The sequence below is a fragment of the Phoca vitulina genome, unplaced genomic scaffold, assembly GCF_004348235.1.
Source record: "Phoca vitulina isolate PV1807 unplaced genomic scaffold, GSC_HSeal_1.0 scaffold15, whole genome shotgun sequence".
Classification (NCBI taxonomy): Eukaryota; Metazoa; Chordata; class Mammalia; order Carnivora; family Phocidae; genus Phoca; species Phoca vitulina.
Window position 1 is genome coordinate 29226522 of NW_022589718.1, and position 18213 is coordinate 29244734.

Genomic DNA, 18213 nt, shown 5'->3' on the forward strand with positions numbered 1-18213 from the left:
TTAGGGGAGGGAATAAAAGGGCATAACCATTTGGAAGTCTAAGAATTCCGTCACAGAGGTGACATGCATATTGGGCTTGAGAGATCAGAGGAAGGAACATGATCGGAGTTGTAACATGGCTGGTACAAGAACTAGACCTTGAACCCAGAAATCTAGACCCAGACGAGAACATGGACCGCTGACTCTGCAAGTGTCTATATGCACATGATTGTGTTATTTTAGCATGCTTCTAATCATTTACTCTTCACAATCAAATTGATCATGTTTTTGCTCAGTTATTTAACATCAGTGAGCGTGCATCTTTTAGATATTGCTAAAGACCTCATCAGTTAATTCGGGACATCTTCAATTATGTCGATGTCTTTAGCTCTTCATCTTAACAATTTCTTAGTTCTGTTTTGTTTGCTTGACTGGATCCCTGGGCACTGGGCCCAGACTGGTTTAATATAGGTTTATGACTAAGTGCAGAGTCCCCAGTGCTGCATTTTCCATGGGCACATTACAAATTGTCATTGTAACCTACAAATAGATGTGGAATATTTGTAGAGGGGTCTCGGGTTCGGTCATTTTAGTTCCTATCTAATTAATATTTTGTTTTAGGGATATTAAAACCTCTAAATTTCAGAAGACTACCAAATAAAAATTTCTACTCATTTAAAATGACAACTTTCTGAGAAACTTTAAGACTTAATTATTTTTAGTTCCATTCAGCTAATAGAATCCTAGAAAGCTGCGTTTATTTATTTATTTTTATTATGTTCAATTAGCCAACATATAGTAAAAACTGTGTTTAAATAGGGATTGTTTTTGCATCAAATATTATTAAAATTATATCCAACAGTTGGGTGGCAACATTACAGAGGTACAGAGGTGAAATAAAGGTTGCAATAAATCTGAGTTATAAATATTACCAAATAAAGATACTATTTTATACATTTGGCAAAAAAAAAAAAAAAAGCTGTCGTCTTAACAGAAAATAAGCACAGAATCACCTATTAACTTGTGGTTAGGTTCATGGAAAAATGGCATTTGAGGGGCGCCTGGGTGGGTCACTTGGTTAAGTGTTGGGTTCTGGATTTTGGCTCTGGTTGCAATCTCAGGGTCATGGGATTGAGCCCTGCCTAAGGCTCTGAGCTCAATGGGGAGTCTGCTTGAGATTCTCTCACTCTGCCCCTATCTCCCACCTCTCTCTCTTAAATACTTTTTTTAAATTATGTTCAGTTAGCCAACATACCGTATATCATAAGTTTTTGTTGTAGTGTTCAACAACTCATTAGTTGTGTATAACACCGTGCTCATCCCCACATGTGCTCTACTTAATACCCATCACTGCTTAGCCCATCCCCCCACCCCACCCCCATGCTATAACATTCAGACCCACCATTTGCATCAACATGGATGGAACTGGAAGGGATTATGCTAAGTGAGGGACTCTGGACTCCAGGAAATAAATACTTTTTTTTAAAAAAAAGAAAAATGGTATTTGAACTATTTTTAAAAGTTTAAAAAACTATTTCCACTTTGTTTTTTATTGTTATGTTAATCTCCATACATTACATCATTAGTTTTTGATGTAGTGTTCCATGATTCATTGTTTCCGTATAATCCCCAGTGCTCCATGCAGAACATGCCCTCTTTAATAGCCATCACCAGGCTAACCCATCCTCTCACCACCCTCCCCTCTAAAACCCTCAGTTTGTTTTTCAGAGTCCATCGTCTCTCATGGTTCCCCTCCGATTTCCCCCCTTCATTCTTTATTTTTTATTTATTTTTATTTTTTAAGATTGATTTATCAGAGAGAGAGAGAAAGCACAAGCAGGGGGAGCGGCAGGCAGAGGGAGAAGCAGGATCCCTGCGGAGCAAGGAGCCCGATGTGGGACTCCACCCCAGGACCCTTGGATCATGACCTGAGCTGAAAGCAGATGCGTAACTAACTAGCTCACCCAGGCATCCTGATTTCCACTTTATTTTGGAGTGAAAATGTTTTCCCCCCACTGCACCTCAAAACTATTAGTATATGTTCAGAGAAAGTCCTTTTACTTGTAAAAATTATAGCGCATTTGTGGAACTCCAAGATCCTGAACTGACTACTACAATACACAGAAGACATCAGCAATCAAGTATTTTGAGAGGATAAAAGATTTAAAATGTGTAAGACTGTTTAACATCTAAAATTTCTTTTAAATCTTGCAGACTAATGTCTACCACATTTATATTTCCAGATTTTAGAAGTTGCTTATGCTAACTCATAGCATAAGTTTATGTGCTGCCTATTTAAGAATCACTAATTGTCCAAAGAAATAGGGAAAAGAATGTTGAAATGTATAGGTAGAATGAAATTTAACTCTTAGCTAAAAATCCCAATTCTTACTTAGCAAATTTTGCCTTGTGCTAGATAGAAGAATGAAAGTAAAATTGATCAGTTTATGTTATGTTCCAACAGTTTAACACCATTTGTTATTTTGTACAGAATCTAAGAATAAAATGCGTAGCTGAGCAGTCAGACCTCTCCTTGCTTCTCCTATATACCAACTGTTTCTCTAAAATTATTAGTAAAGGTTGATTTGGGGTATTATCTGATTTGCCTGAGTCTGATTTACCAACCGATTTTTTAAAAATTGAAATATACAGGGCACCTGGGTGGCTCAGTGGTTAAGCGTCTGCCTTTGGCTCAGGTCATGGTCCCGGGGTCCTGGGGGTCCTGGGATCGAGCCCCAAGTCGGCTCCCTGCTCAGTGGGAAGCCTGCTTCTCCCTCTCCAGCTCCCCCTGCTTGTGTTTCTTCTCTCGTTGTCTATCTCTGTCAAATACATAAAATCTTTTAAAAAAATTGAAATATACGTGACATACATTATTTTAGTTTCAGGTGTATGACATAGTGATTTGACATTTATATACATTACACAATGGTCACCACAAAAAGTGTAGTTACCATCTGTAACCATACAGTTATGAACATATTATTAACTACATTTTCCCTATGTTGTCGATTACATTCCTGTGACTATCACCTCTTAATCCCCTTAGGCTGTGTCTCCCATCCCTCCACTCCCTCCCTTCTAGCAACCAGGAGTCTGTTCTCTGTATTTATGAGTCTATTTAGGTTTCCTTGTTCATTTGTTTTAACAACTGACCCTTAACCTAACCTTTTTTTGTCAGCTCACACTATTACCCATTGATAGGGTGAAAAGACTGCACATTGTGGTCTCAACAGGGAAGCTTTTTACTCTCAAGAGCATTTCTTAAGATGAGAACTGAGAAAAAGGGTTAGCAAAGTTTTCGAAAACCTGACTTGGCATTAAGGCCAGTTGACTTCAGGTGTTTAAAGTTAAGACTATACAAGAAAACATTAATTTCACAGGCTATATCCAATTGATTCCAAGATTACTCTCCCTTGGTCTATAAATTAAAAACATTAAGAAGAAAGCAAAAAGATGGACTTGGGTTTAATTTCTACTTAGAGGAAGAAAAAAATAATGAGAATATCCCAAGGAGCAGTCAAAATCAGAGTCAAAGCCAACTTATCATGCACTGTTTAGAGTACTCCTATCATTTTTCATACCCATATTAATGTTATTTTTAATCAAAATAAGACTTCTACGTTTCAAGCCAATTCTTGAGAAAAGAACACATGCATTTAAATTGTCATTGTACATAACATTTGGATTTCAATTATAAAAGCCTCTCATTATATCTTCATAGACTTTTGATGAATATCCCATTAGGATGAAGATACAGTCAGCTGCAATACTGTTTATAATTTTAAAGCCTTTTAGGCTACAAAGAAAGAGCAATAATTTTGTTTCGAGAAAAGTTCTGAAATAACTTCAGAATATTCAAGAAAGAGTCCCATTTTTCTCCTCCATGTGTATTTCATTACACAGATTAGGCTTTATTAGTCTATTCTACCAAATCATTTCCTTGAAACAACTTATATTAATGTGAAAGATGCTCTGGCCCATTGTCCTTACTTACTATAGTCACACACATTCACTGTGCAGAGAAGCCGGGGAATAATGCCAACACAATGCTCCTTGGCACCAGAACCTGGACCCAAAAGAGTTAGCCAGGTCTTCTGAATGCCTTGGTCTTTCTAGCTATACAACAGCTTGAACAATCATGAATAAGAGAACTTTCTAAATTCTCTAAGACTATTGATGTTGATGAGATAGAATCCACTTGTCTGAAAGTTAGCAGATTTGGTCTCATTTAAAATTTCACCAATACTCTTAAGTTTGCAAAATATAGCAGTTAACAACAATACATGTGTAACAGTCACCCTAATGGGGAGATAACTGGAGAACATATATTGTTCACTAAAAGACGCAAGTGATAGGAAAAGAGCGTGTCTCACAACGTGAAAATGTCAAGCCTGACTTCTCTCTCTGGCATAGACAAAAGTAGAAGTACCAGAAAAAGACCTCACACTTGTGCTCAAAAATCAACACTGAGACCTTTAAATATTCAATGAAGTACTGTTTAAACACATAAATAATTACCAAATTTTAAAGGGACCCAAGCATGAATAATTTGGGATGGGTCAATGAAGTATCAAGGCCTGGTCTGCTCATGCCCATTTTAGGACAACATGAAAAACAGCCTCAGAATGACCTTGCCATCAGCTGACACCTTGTTTTGACTTCATCACAGCTCAGCCTCTCTCCCTGCTGGATCTTGCTCCCTTCTCTCCCCGCCCCGCCCCAGGCCTCAGGTGTGGATGCTGATCCACGAAGCTTTCTGCACCCTAATCTCTGAGTCAGCGTTCCAGGCAACTTGACCAGCAACCCTTGTTAAAGTTCACGTGAAATGGCAAGTCTTTGAAATCCTCCTAGTTTCCATACTACTTCATAGATATCCAAATAACTGTAGCGTAAGGGAAAATGTAATGAACAACTGAAGAGAGTCTGCAGCATTTTCCAAGGCAACTTTCTAAAGGTATTTTCAAACAGATAGGCACAGAGCGGTAAAATCAGAATTATTTCCAGATGTTGGCAATTAAGAATAGCGTGATTACCAGTTTGGGATGGCGCCAAACTTCATTAACTTTAAAAGGTAAAGGAAAACTTTATGGAGATGTGGAGATACACTGAGAAGTATGATCATTTTTCTTAGTATGGCAAATGGGTAAAAGCAATCACTTCTCAATGCTCTGATTAAGTTAATCCTCAGAAATCCTGCTAGCATTATCTGGGTACATAAAAATATTAAGTATATTAGTTGGTGTTTTATAATCAAAACTGGATAGAGAACACGCTAAATAATTGTTGATTTCTTTAAAAATTCTGGCAAATCAAAGTTCCAAGGAAGATATCACTATACCATAAAACAAAAGACTCTCAGGGTACTTGGGTGGCTCAGTCGGTTACGCATCCTACTCTTGATTTCAGCTCAAGTCCTGATCTCAGGGTCCTGGGATTGAGCCCCACACTGGGCTCCCTGCTCAGCAGGAAGTCTACTTGTCTCCTTCTTCTTCTGCCCCTCCCCTCCTCCTGTGCGCATGCACGTGCTCTCTTTCTCTCAAATAAATAAATCTTTAAAAAAAAAAAAGACTCCATAAATTTCTGTTAGCTAGAGGGGTCCTAGTCAATAGGAAGTGGCCTCAGGGGATCTGATCCTAATGATGAGTGGTATTGAAAAACCACTTAAAATAAAATGAGAAATTCACCTTGCCATTATTCACTTGCTAAACTAGATTTATGAAGAGTTTCTGAAAATACTTTATTCATGTATCCATTCATTCTTTAGCATGTGGCTAGGAGTATTATAGTGTTGTAGAGGACATAAACCAAATATAAGACACCCTTAGTTCTTAAAGAGCATTTATTTGCATAATGAGAAATATGGTGATCATAATAACAATCTCAATAATCACTGTAGTCACCATTTACTAAATGCCACTATTTGCCAGGCCCTGGGCTTATATGATTTATGTACATTACTTTTAATTCACATCAACCCTAAGAAGTAGATGCTATTTACCTTGCTTAATAAATGATGAACTACAGGAATCAAAGTAGATGCATCAGTTTTGTAATGTTTCCCAGATAATCGCTAGCAGGTTTGGGATTTGAAATTAAGTACCTATGACCCCAAATTCCAATTCTTCATTTACTACCATTCCAAACTAACTCATGACATTTTAAATAGTAATATAAAAAAATACTAGATTTCCAAAATGATTGAAGAATAATAAGGACTCAAGGACTTAAAACAGAAATAGCAGAGAGATTGAGAAAAGGTTTATTTATTTAATTTTTTGCTTTTTTTCTTAGGAAAGTCTTGAAGTCGTCTTTGAGAGAAAAATTAACATAATTATATAATATACATTATATTATATATGTTAATATATAATTATTTAATTATATTTCTCTATGCAAAGGAAAAGCAAAGATGAGGTTTTCGGTTTAGGACGTTAAGAAAACTAAAATATATGGTAAAATATAAATTTATTGGTTTTATTTTATTTTTAAAGATTTTATTTATTTATTTACTAGAGAGGGTGCAAGCAGAAGGGGGAGGGAGAGGGATGGGAAAGAATCTCAAGCAGACTCCATAGTGAGCATGGAGCCCGATGCAGGCTCAATCCCAGGACCTTGAGATCATGACCTGAGCGAAACCAAGAGTCAGATGCTCAACGGACTGAGCCACCCAAGTGCCCCTAAATTTATTGGTTTTAGAAAACAAGTGTTCTCAGAAGATAAGTGTACATATGGGTGTATGTTGTTGCCCAGAAATGTGCCGACAGGATTATAAATTGGATCTTAACTGAAAGGTAAGGGGGCATAAATTCACCTTATGCTGTGACAGAAGCTTAAAAAGTGTCCAGACAAGATAAATAAGTATCCTGACCTACTGTGCTGCATCTTTAAAAATAGTGATACCCAAAATTGAATAATTACTACTTCGGAAAATGTGTTATTGTTGAATTGTTGGGTTCTAATACTGTCCAGTGGGAGAAGAGAAACAACTCAGAGCCAAATATATAAATAGAGAGAGGCTTAAGAATGTTTTCTGTCTGATCTAATGAAATCATCACCTCTTTTTATCCCATCCCACATGGAAATCAGATCTAGAGGTAAATGGCTGGTATAAAGCTAGGCCAAAGAGATCTCCCTCTGCGAAGAGAAAGAAGTCAGAAAATAGGGACACTTTGCAAAAAGATGGACAAAGATGCACCTGGTACAGTCTTACTTTCACATATATTTTACACTTTCAGTAATTATGTGTTTAGTCACTGCTTTTGAAAGGCAATGTCCTTAGTATGATGATAGTTTCAGTCCTTATGCTTCAGAGAACAGTCTCACATATTGAATATTTTTATCATCAAAATAATAAAAGTGTAGTTTTTCTACCACATAGAAGCCCTTAAACCAGAGAAAGTTCTCAAGTGACTTCTAAGAGATATAACCGTGTCAGATTCTGCTGTATGTTATTGTTACAGTGTCAACATTAAGTGTGTAAAATTTTATAAATGAGATTAGATGTAACTGTTTAATTAATCGATGCAATTATAATTAGGTAATTGAAAAAAAGACAATTTGAGTAACTAGGACATACTTCCAAAGTATGAAATCAACTGTATATTTTCTCATCTGTTAGTAACTAATATGGCCTAATCATTTAACAACTACTTCTTTAGTTAAATTATATCACAGAAGCTAAATTGAGAGACTTCCCATTTTTATCTGCATCCAAATACTGCAACCCACAAAACAGAGTGAAGCAATTTCTGCTTACTTCACTATAAATAATAATAAACCACAAATTTTTTCTTGAGAAATTTCATAAATGATATTATTATTATTATTATTTTTTTAAATATTTATTTGACAGAGAGAGAGACAGCGAGAGAGGGAACACAAGCAGGGGGAGTGGGAGAGGGAGAAGCAGGCTTCTGGCCGAGCAGGGAGCCCGATGTGGGGCTCGATCCCAGGACCGTGGGATCATGACCTGAGCTGAAGGCAGATGCTCAACAACTGAGCCACCCAAGCGCCCCAAATGATATTATTAATCACAGATAATTTTATTTATTTTAAATTTGCTTAATGAAGCCCTAAGAGAGGGCTATAATGTTAGACCTGATGATCTTTCCTTCCTTCCTTCCTTTTCCTCCCTCCATCCCCTCTTCCTCCCTCCCTCCCCTCCTGCCTTTCCTTCCTTCCTTCCTTCCTTCCCCTCCCTCCTTCCCCTCTTCCTCCCTCCCTCCATTCCTGCCTTTCCTTCCTTTCTTCCTTCCTTCTTTCCTTCCTTCCTTCCTCTCTCTCTCTCTTTCTCTCTTTCTTTCCAGTTCTTCTCTCTTGCTAGCCAGTCAAAGGAAACAAGGAGTAAAGGCAACATTCAGGGAGGCCCCTTTAATGGTATTTCCCTATATGTTTCATTTTCTCTCAAATGTCATTGAATAATTCAGTAGCAGATATTCCTAGTGATAAATGGTTTCTTTACAAATGGCTGTTATGACTCCATGGCCACTTCACTTAAACCTCCAATTTAAAGATTAGAAACCAGAGCCAACGTGGGCTGGGCCTGAGCACTCACATCTGCTCCGGAGCTCCCCATGGAACTGACCAGACTTCACTGGGCCTGGATCTGTTTCGCACTCCTCTCTCCACCCAGTGCTTCAATGGGTGTTGATTCCTAATTAGTACTCTATGCCTATTAAAAACACTATTTCCCGCAGCATTTGCTTCCGAAGGTCCCAACCTGCAACACTGTAAAACATTTTCACCTTCAGCATAGTCCATATTCCAATTTCCCCAACGATATCCTTGAGAGTGTTTTGGTTTTTTTTAATTTAATTTTATTATATTATGTTAATCACCATACATCATTAGTTTTTGATGTAGTGTTCCATGATGCATTGTTTGTGTATTTGTTTTTTTTTTTTTCCTCCAGTACAAGATTCAAGTTTAGAATCACCTATTACATTGACTTATCCTTTGTTTCAGCTCTTTTAATCTGGAACAGTCTCTCAGTCCTTCTTTATCTTTCATGATCTCTGTGTTGGTTTTGGGGTTTTTTTGTTTATTTTATTTTAAGTAGAGGCTAGTTATCTCATACGATAGGATGTTCCTCAACTTAGGTTTGCTTGATATCTCATCATGATTACATTCAGATGTAAGTATCACCACTCAGTCGAAAGCCTCTTGAATGTTTTTTTTTAAAAACCCAAGCCAACGGGGCGCCTGGGTGGCTCAGTCAGTTAAACGTCTGCAGGCTCAGGTCATGATCTCGAGGTCTTGGGATGGAGCCCCACATCGGGCTCCTTGCTCAGCGGGGAACCTGCTTCTCCCTCTCCCTCTGCCTGCCACTCCGTCTGCTTGTGTACTCTCTCTCTCAAATAAATAAATAAAAATTTAAGAAAAGAAAAAAGAAAACCCAAGCCAATGGTTGGTTTCTGCCTGGCTCCCAACAAAAGAGCACTAAGTGCCTCTGCAGATATTTTGGAACAATTTAGCTCAGGTTTTGGTTCTTAAACTACAGATACATTAGAGATCTCCACGGTGACAATGTGAATTTACCATATCATTTTGGAGTTAGTTTTGGGCTTTTCAGTTCTGTTAAAGGTCACAAATTCGTCCCTACTTCTAGATAACCATTTTAGTTCCCATTCACCACCCCTGCTCCTCTTATACTTTAATTTTTCAGAGCCAGTTGAACTTGAACACCACTGCAGGCCTTGCTGGGGGAGTGTGATTCTATAGGCTATCATAAGGAGAGAATATTTCGTTCTTGTCATTTTATATATTTCCAATTATCCATTATTAAAAACCAAAGCAACATATATGAGTGTGCATTCTTGGAGTTTCAAACATCCACCTAGTATAATTGCCTATAAGATTTTTTTAAAGGTTTTTTGTTTTGTTTTGTTTTTTAATTTGAGAGTCTCAGAGAGAGAACACAAGCAGGGGATGCAACAGAAGGAGAGGGAGAAGCAGACTTCCCACTAAGCAGGGAGTCCAATGCGGGGCTCCATCTCAGGACCCTGAGATCATCACCTGAGCCAAAGGCAGCCGCCTAAGCGACTGAGTCACCCAGGCGCCCCAAGATTTTTTTTTTAAGAGCAAAATGCTCAATGATGGAATGCTTAGTTTGTTAGCACTGTGAGGTTTAGCTACATGAATTGCGGGCTAATGAAGAATATGTCATTTCAAATCGTGGAATCCACACACATGTATTTATATATTTATCAGGATCATAAAAATACTGCAAAACAGAGAAGAAAGTCAAAAAATCAGTTGCAAGTAAAGCATTAAGTAATAACATCAACTTACTCATTTTTAAATATTCAAGCATACTTTAAAATAAAACCAGACTGCTAGTCAGTTCAAATCCCTTTATTCTAAGTAAAGCTCCTTATTTTTATTTATTTTAATCAAAATTATACACTTAGGGTATCATTATCCATAATTCAAAATTATTTTACAAATGTATATAACAAAAATAAATAAAATTAATTATTCTCATCTATAAACCTTTGTCATTATGGAATAATGATAATCATCACAATGTAGAATTGTAAAACATTTAAGAATCCTGATAAATTGATTCACGATAGTGCATGCTGAAAATCAAGGAGGTTGGTAGTTAAACTTTTAGACCATTTCCCCCCTTATTTTTCATTTTTGCTAGAAATCAGCACCTCTAGAGTAATAATTTCTTGGATTTTTCTACAAATATCTGAAGATATAAACCCTACTTCTTCCATAGACTCTGAGGTCACTGACCTCTGGCCTTGGGACATGCGTGCTACTTTCTTGGCCTGGACTCTTCTTGATACTCTTTCTGTAGACACTCGCGCTTTCCATCTTTCAGGTTTCGGACCACATATCACATCCCGTAGAGGACTTTCCTTGTTGTCTTCCCTTATTCTCTCACTGTTCTTTATAATTTTTTTGATCACAACTCAGTCTTTACAAGTTTTCACTACACATTTCTTTCTCCCTTTCCTTTCTTTCCCCCCCTTTCCCCCTCCCATTTTTACTTCTCTTCCCCCCCCCCAGATTGCAAGCTCTGTAAAGACAGGGAGTCTTGCTTCCCCTCTGCCAGGCAGTCCTTGTTCACACTGCATACACAGAAGACAGCAGGAAATCAGCAAACATTCTGAATGAAGAAGTCACCAGGAGAGGTAATACATCTCATTAAGGGTGATTTCTTTCCTGGGAAAATGGCAATTATTCCTACCTTTCCTTTTGGACTATGTATTTCTTTTTTTGTCTGTTTTTAAAGATTTTATTTATTTATTTGAGAGAGAGAGAGAGACTGAGAGAATGAGTGGGAGCAGGTGCAGAAGGAGCAGACCTCCCTCGGAACAGGGAGCCCAACATGGGACTTGATCCCAGGACCCTGGGATTATGATCTGAGCTGAAGGCAGATGCTTAACCAACTGAGCCATCCAGGTACCCCTGGACTATATACTTTTTTTTTTTTTTTTTAAGATTTTACTTATTGGACAGAGAGAGAGACACACAGCGAGAGAGGGAACATAAGCAGGGGGAGCGGCAGAGGAAGAGAGGGAGAAGCAGGCTTCCCGCTGAGCAGGGAGCCCGATGCTGGGCTTGATCCCAGGACCCGGGGATCATGACCTGAGCTGAAGGCAGACGCTTAAAGACTGAGCCACCCAGGCGCCCCTGGACCATATACTTCTTGACAAGAAAGGAAAAGTAAAAAGCTTCACCTGATGAATTAGCTTGACATTTCAAGTTTGTTTTTTTTTTAAATTTTTACTTCTGATCACAAGAACTTCCTCAAAAAAATATATAGCTGCAGTTACCTTAAGTTTTAATTTTTAAATTGAATTTTATATATATGAAAAATGCTTGTCATTTCAAAATATGCAATTGTGATAGTACTTTTCACACTGTTTGATAATTGCTGGTGTCTCTTAATAGTATATAAGCTCCATTATGTAGGAGCCTTCTCTTCTTCACAAATGTCTTCTCAGGGTATAATCCACTAATTTTTTTTTTTCTCTGAATAAAGAAAGTAACTTTATTACTATATATTTAAATTAAGCTTTTGCCTGAACGGTATACCTTTTACTCTAAAATGACAATAGTTACAATAATATAAATATAATTTAACAAGTTCTCATTGATTTGTACTTCCAGAAAAGTGCATATAATTATGTATTTCCTTTTATTATGACCCAATATATGCTGACAGAATGAACTGTCTCTGAAATAACTAAAGAAACCTAATTGAAATAAACCCATTTTGTCGTATTTGTAATTATTGGCTATATAGCTAACATCTAGGAATTGATTTGTAAAAATTAATATAAAGTGACAAATTTCAAAGATGTGTCATTATAGTGATTATTTAAATAAACATTTTACTAAAAATACTTCTAATTATTGAGGGGAATTAAAATAATATTGTTCTCACTTGTAGGTAGGCATGGAATCCAAAGCCTTTTTGATCTTCCTAAATGAAAGATATTTTTGAGAGAAACTAAGTAAATTTGTTGGTTATTCCACACTTTACAAAAACTGTGATTAGGTCTTGTTAGTCTAGGAGGATACAAACGCAAACAGAAACTCCTCAATATTTCCTGTGGAATTGTATTCCTAAAATTATTACAGTTGAGTCTTATTTAACTTTCTCTGAGACAAATCAGCATAGTCACAAAAACTGTAATAAAACTAAAGTTCTCAGGGATTACATTTATTTCATGTTAAATGAACTGAGATCAGAAATCCTCCAAGGACTCTTCCCCCCGAATATTTTCATTTTCAAGTTGATCCAGTATGATCACATATTATACTGGTATACTGAGCACCAGCTTTACTTCTTGGCCTGATTATCCCTTAGAACCATATTTCCCAATGTCTGTTTTATGGTGATTTTCATTGAAAAGGGTGCCATAGAGCAATAAATTTGGAGAACAATACCTTAGCATAAGGGGAATTCCACATTTAAGACAAAATAACTGTCCAACTTTATTGACCACAGAATCTTTTCTTTTTTTTTTTTTTTTTTTAAGTAATGCCCATGAGCATCTTAGGCAACCAATTTTAAATGAAATACTTTTTAGGCATGTATTTATTTATTGATTGATTGATTTTTGGACAGAGAGAGAGTGTATGGGAGCGAGCGGGGGAGGGGCAGAGGGAGAGAGAATCTTAAGCAGGCTCCACTCTGGGCTTGATTTCACAACCCTGAGGATCATGACCTGAGCAGAAATCAAGAGTCAGACACTTAACCGACTGAGCCACCCAGGCGCCCCTGAAATGAGTATTAAAAAAAAAAAAAAAAAAAAAAAAGCACTGTGCTAGAATCATGCTTTCTGTATCATTTGCATCTCTACCTAATTTCGGTGGTGGAGTATCCTACATTTAATGTGAATTTCTCCAATATGGTGACAGGCTTTTTTCACTTCAATCAGAACAGTGACATTCTTTATTCAATGACACTGCATGCTCAAATTCCATCTCTGATTAAGCTCAATTATAGCATTTAGATATAAAGACAGAAACTCTTATGGTAATTCTATGGATGTTCCGTTTGTCACTTTAACCATTTCCCCTCTGTGATCTGTTGCTGTGATTAGAAATACAAGTTTTACTACAAACTGAGTGCTCCCGAATGACTGAGAGAGCCACATTAATTCCTCGTCTCAGTCACATCAGCTTTTCTGGTAGCTTTTGACATCCCACAACCTCCATTTTTAAACTTTGCCTCTTTAGCTTCTGTAAAAAAAAATCTTTTCTTAATTGCTCCTTTCTCTAATTTTTAAACTCTTTTCCTGAGCGCACTTCCTCCCATGATTTCCAAACACTGAGCATGGTTATGTGCTCAGTTCCACCTTCTCTGCATCCGTTTGCTTTACTTGTTCCTTATTCATTCTAAGCTTGAGGTTTACTCTCACTTTATAGCACCAAGGAGAGTGATCCATAGCCCGTATTTCCTCAACTGCACCAAGACAAAGCACAATTAGGGGTCAAAGCCTGGAACCCTGCAGTTGGCCACACCTGGGTTCACCTTCTTCTCCTACCTTAGTTATGTGCAAAACAATGACATGACATCAGAGAGGTTTTTCCAGAAATTAAATGAGACAATGATGATCTGAGAATGCAGGGATAAATAAGTCTCTGATGTTGAAAACAATGTATGCTCAATAAATATTTATTGAGTTAATATTAACTTTATTCTAAACTGTACATGTTCAACTAAAACAAGCTGTTCCTGGGGCACCTGGGTGGCTCAGTCATTAAGCATCTGCCTTCGGCTCAGGATGTGGTCCCAGGGTCCTGGGATCGAGCCCCGCATCGGGCTCCCTGCTTGGCGGGAAGCCAGCTTCTCCCTCTCCCACTCCCCCTGCTTGTGTTCCCTCTCTCGCTGTGTCTCTCTCTGTCAAATAAATAAATAAAATTTTAAAAACAAAAACAAAAACAAAAACAAAACCAAGCTGTTCCCTAGTGTATGTTTATATGTTCTTGGGATATGAGCCCTGACTTTATAAACAGCTTACTTCCTCTCAATTATTTTTTAGTGTAAACAGATATTAAAACATCAAAGAGTGCATTATAAATCATTTTATGAGCTGATTTTCTCTGTTCCTAACATTTAGAGAGTACTGGTCTACATAAATTGTTAATATAATCTGGATTGAACAAATCTGTGCATGGTTAATGCAAATGATAAAAAAAATTACCAACTTTCTCCTAAATCTTTAATTACTTTAAATCAGTGTTTTATCTAGCATCATTTAATCTTAGTTGTGGGAACTTATTAATTTATCCTAATGCTTTATACTTTGAATCCAAAACTTTTTTCAAGTAATGTGTAATTTTTGTTTGTTTCTAAAACAATGTTGGCTGATATAAAAGAAGAAATTATTTGTTTATACTCATCTCTCAAACAAAATAAAACAGAACAATTGTATAGTAATAACCAAAGGACAGGAATCCTTTTTGTTTTATTTTGTTTTGTTTTCCTTGTTTTAACTTGAGGAAGAAACTACAGAGAGAAAAAAAATAAAGGAGGACCATTGCTTCTTTCTAGACTTGTCTAAAGTTTATTCTTTCTCTTTAATCCTGCTATTATGAAAACAGAGCCCTTAATTAAGCATCCGTGTAAAGCATCCATTCAGATTAATCTTGGACTGCCACTGACTATAACTAGGGTTCAAGCAAACAGAGGTGACTTTCATCATGGGCATCACTGTAAACATCTTTTCACCAATCAGAAGACATTTGCTCAACTTCTTTACTGAAACATTTTAAGTGTCTATTTCTTTCAGGTAAATGCTCTAGCTGATTTTATGATACTACCTATCTGATAATTGACTTGTTTAAATAGCAGCCATAATAGCTTGCAAGTTTAGATTTTAAAAATCCTGCTTTTTAAAAAATACTATCTTTCAAAGAAGCTACAAGATACAAAGAACATACTTTTAACAAAACATGATGAAATAGAACTTAAAGACTTTAAATCGAGATATAAGGTAATTTGACCACTCATTCACTTCTTAATATTTTTAAGTATGTCCCATTTGTCAGGCAGGATGTCAGAGTCAGAGAATAAAAAGATAAATTGAAGACTATTCTTTCCTACAAGGTCACAATGTAGGAGAGAGACAACGGTGTGACAGATTGTCAAATCACTGGAACAGAGTTATGTATATTCCTTCAAAAGAGGTAGGTATATTACAGGGGGAAGCACAGAAAATATCACACACACACACACACACACACACGAGAGAGAGAGATTTAAAGAAGGCAAAGACAGGAGAATTTCAAGGGTAAATTTTCTTTTATAATCGGGTACGTAAAAAGAAGTTTGGGATTCACAAGTCACTCCTAGACAAGAAGGTCAGGACATATAAGCCAGGGGAGCAACAACTTTAATGACAAGGACATGTGGAAGGTCATAGTGCAGTTCAGAAACAAACATACAAACAAAAAGGCATTACATTTATATGACTTAAGTGAAATAAATATGGAGGGGTGGATGTTACCCAGAATTTTAAGCCATCCATTTACTCTTGCATGAGAGGCTTGAAGAAACATAGACGTTCCTCAAATGACCATTTTATTTCATCTTTGGCAAACGAAGAAATTTTATCTCTTCTCTGGCAAACATCATTCCAAGAACTCTGTAAGGAGTAAGACAGTCCTCTGACATTTAAAAAACAGTTCTTTGGATGAATTTTCTAATTCTGTGGGAAGAAGCTTTATCGTGCTATCTAAGATAAAACAAAGCAGACAAGGAATTTTTTTGTTTTAATTTTTTAGGTATGAGATGATTTGAATAGGAACGTTTTGAGGAAAATAAAGTGGGTGATATTACTTAAAAGAGGTTTAAATTTAAATTATTATCTTTGGAGAATTATTTCAATTAGAGAACCACACATTAAACGGGGTTGCATGTACCCCTTCATTAAGTCATATAAAAAGACAGAATGACACAAATTTTTAGGACAGTGCCATCTTTCTGCCCCTCCCTTCCATTCTTCAAGTCCAAGACACCTTTCTCAAAAGTAGACCCACTTAATGGACATACTGATTATCTATTGCTTTTCTTTCTAGTTCAAGGGACTTATATGTGGAAGTTGTAGATATTGTGAAACTGGACTTAATATATTGTCAGCACATATTTTAGAGGCAAATGACCATGTTGCAGATGAATTTTTCTCTAGATATTACCTAGAAAACCGACTCAGAAACAGTCTCCTTTTATATCTCACCCAGGTCACTGTGGTGTAGTGGAAAAAACAAAGGACAGATAACAAGATAAAGAAGAGGCTCTGAGTCCTATTGTGGGCTGAGACCTGACACTTTATAATTCTCTCTCTCTCAGTGGAAATGATGGTAGTTGCAAGGTATCAGGGAAATATACAATTGGTGGACATGGGGAGATATGGGAACAGTAATGCTGAAAAAGTAAGTGAAAGAGAAAAAAACATTGAGGAACATGCAATGCTCTTCTCTTTAGATTAAAAATTCTATACTCATTAGGTTCCAAAGACTGAGAGTTAGAAACCTATATTTAATTTTGAAAGAAGGACATGCTAAGGCGCTACATATATAAAAGAAATAAAAATGAAATTTCAATGTGTTTCTTTCATCATAGAAGGTAAAATACTGTTTTATTTCAATTATGCTCCACAGAGATGTGTTTTTAATTGGTATTCTAAATACACATATACAGCTTTGAATAGGAAGCAGATGAGTGAGTGTTTAAGAAACCAAACTTTGCACATATAGCATCACATTTCAAAGGTGAGCTACTAATAAAGTATAAAGCAGCTTACGAAAATTCATTTAGCTATTTAAATTCAGGCACACAAAAAAAGTAATTTACATTGAGCAGATTCATGTTAAATTTCTCCAAAGTCACAGAAGAGAAAATGGGGAAATGTTAGAAACTGAATATCATTCATTAAAACTTATCAGTTATATTAATTACAGCTATTAATTTAAAACTTTATAAATAGTAAAACTTTTATTTTAAATACATTTCAACTTGGCAGAACATGTAATTTCTCCTGTTCTGTTGAGTTCCATAAAAATATATATACACACACACACACACACACACACACATTTATCAGAATCATTCAATTATATTTTATTTGAAACATCTCCAAATTATATTATCATACATACATACGCTCTCTGCTAAAAATATTCACATTATCAATGTGCTTAGAATTGTTCTCTTTTGGGGCGCCTGGGTGGCTCAGTCGTTAAACGTCTGCCTTCGGCTCAGGTCATGATCCCAGGGTCCTGGGATCGAGCCCCTCATCAGGCTCCCTGCTCAGCGGGAAGCCTGCTTCTCCCTCTCGCACTCCCCCTGCTTGTGTTCCTGCTCTCGCTATCTCTCTCTGTCAAATATATAAATAAAATCTTAAAAAAGTTAAAAAAAAGAATTATTCTCTTTTTATTTATCATAACTTACATTAACATATATTATACAGCCAGGAATCACAAGCGTAAGTGAAAAGATTTCATAAAGAGAGATACTACTTGTCTGGTACACCTATTCAAGATAATAAAATCTTTTTAAGAAGTCTTATTACTTCAAAATAATTAAATTTAAAAAAATGATGAATAATTTTTAGGTCTTCATTCATAAGTATCTATATCCTCCCAGCTCATATTCATTACTTACTAAATCTGTTAATCTGCTACTCTCCTTTATTCCACCCACATAATGACTCTACAATTCCACTAAGAAGCTAAGTCAAGAATACTGACTGAAGTAGAAAGGAC

The 18213-nt window shown here is 36.4% G+C and overlaps 1 protein-coding gene across 1 annotated transcript in view; it reads right to left on the reverse strand.

Moving 5' to 3' along the window:
• Positions 1-18213, reverse strand: part of TENM3 (teneurin transmembrane protein 3) — a 2501300-nt gene that overhangs the window by 2278703 nt on the left and 204384 nt on the right. The window lies entirely within an intron of this gene.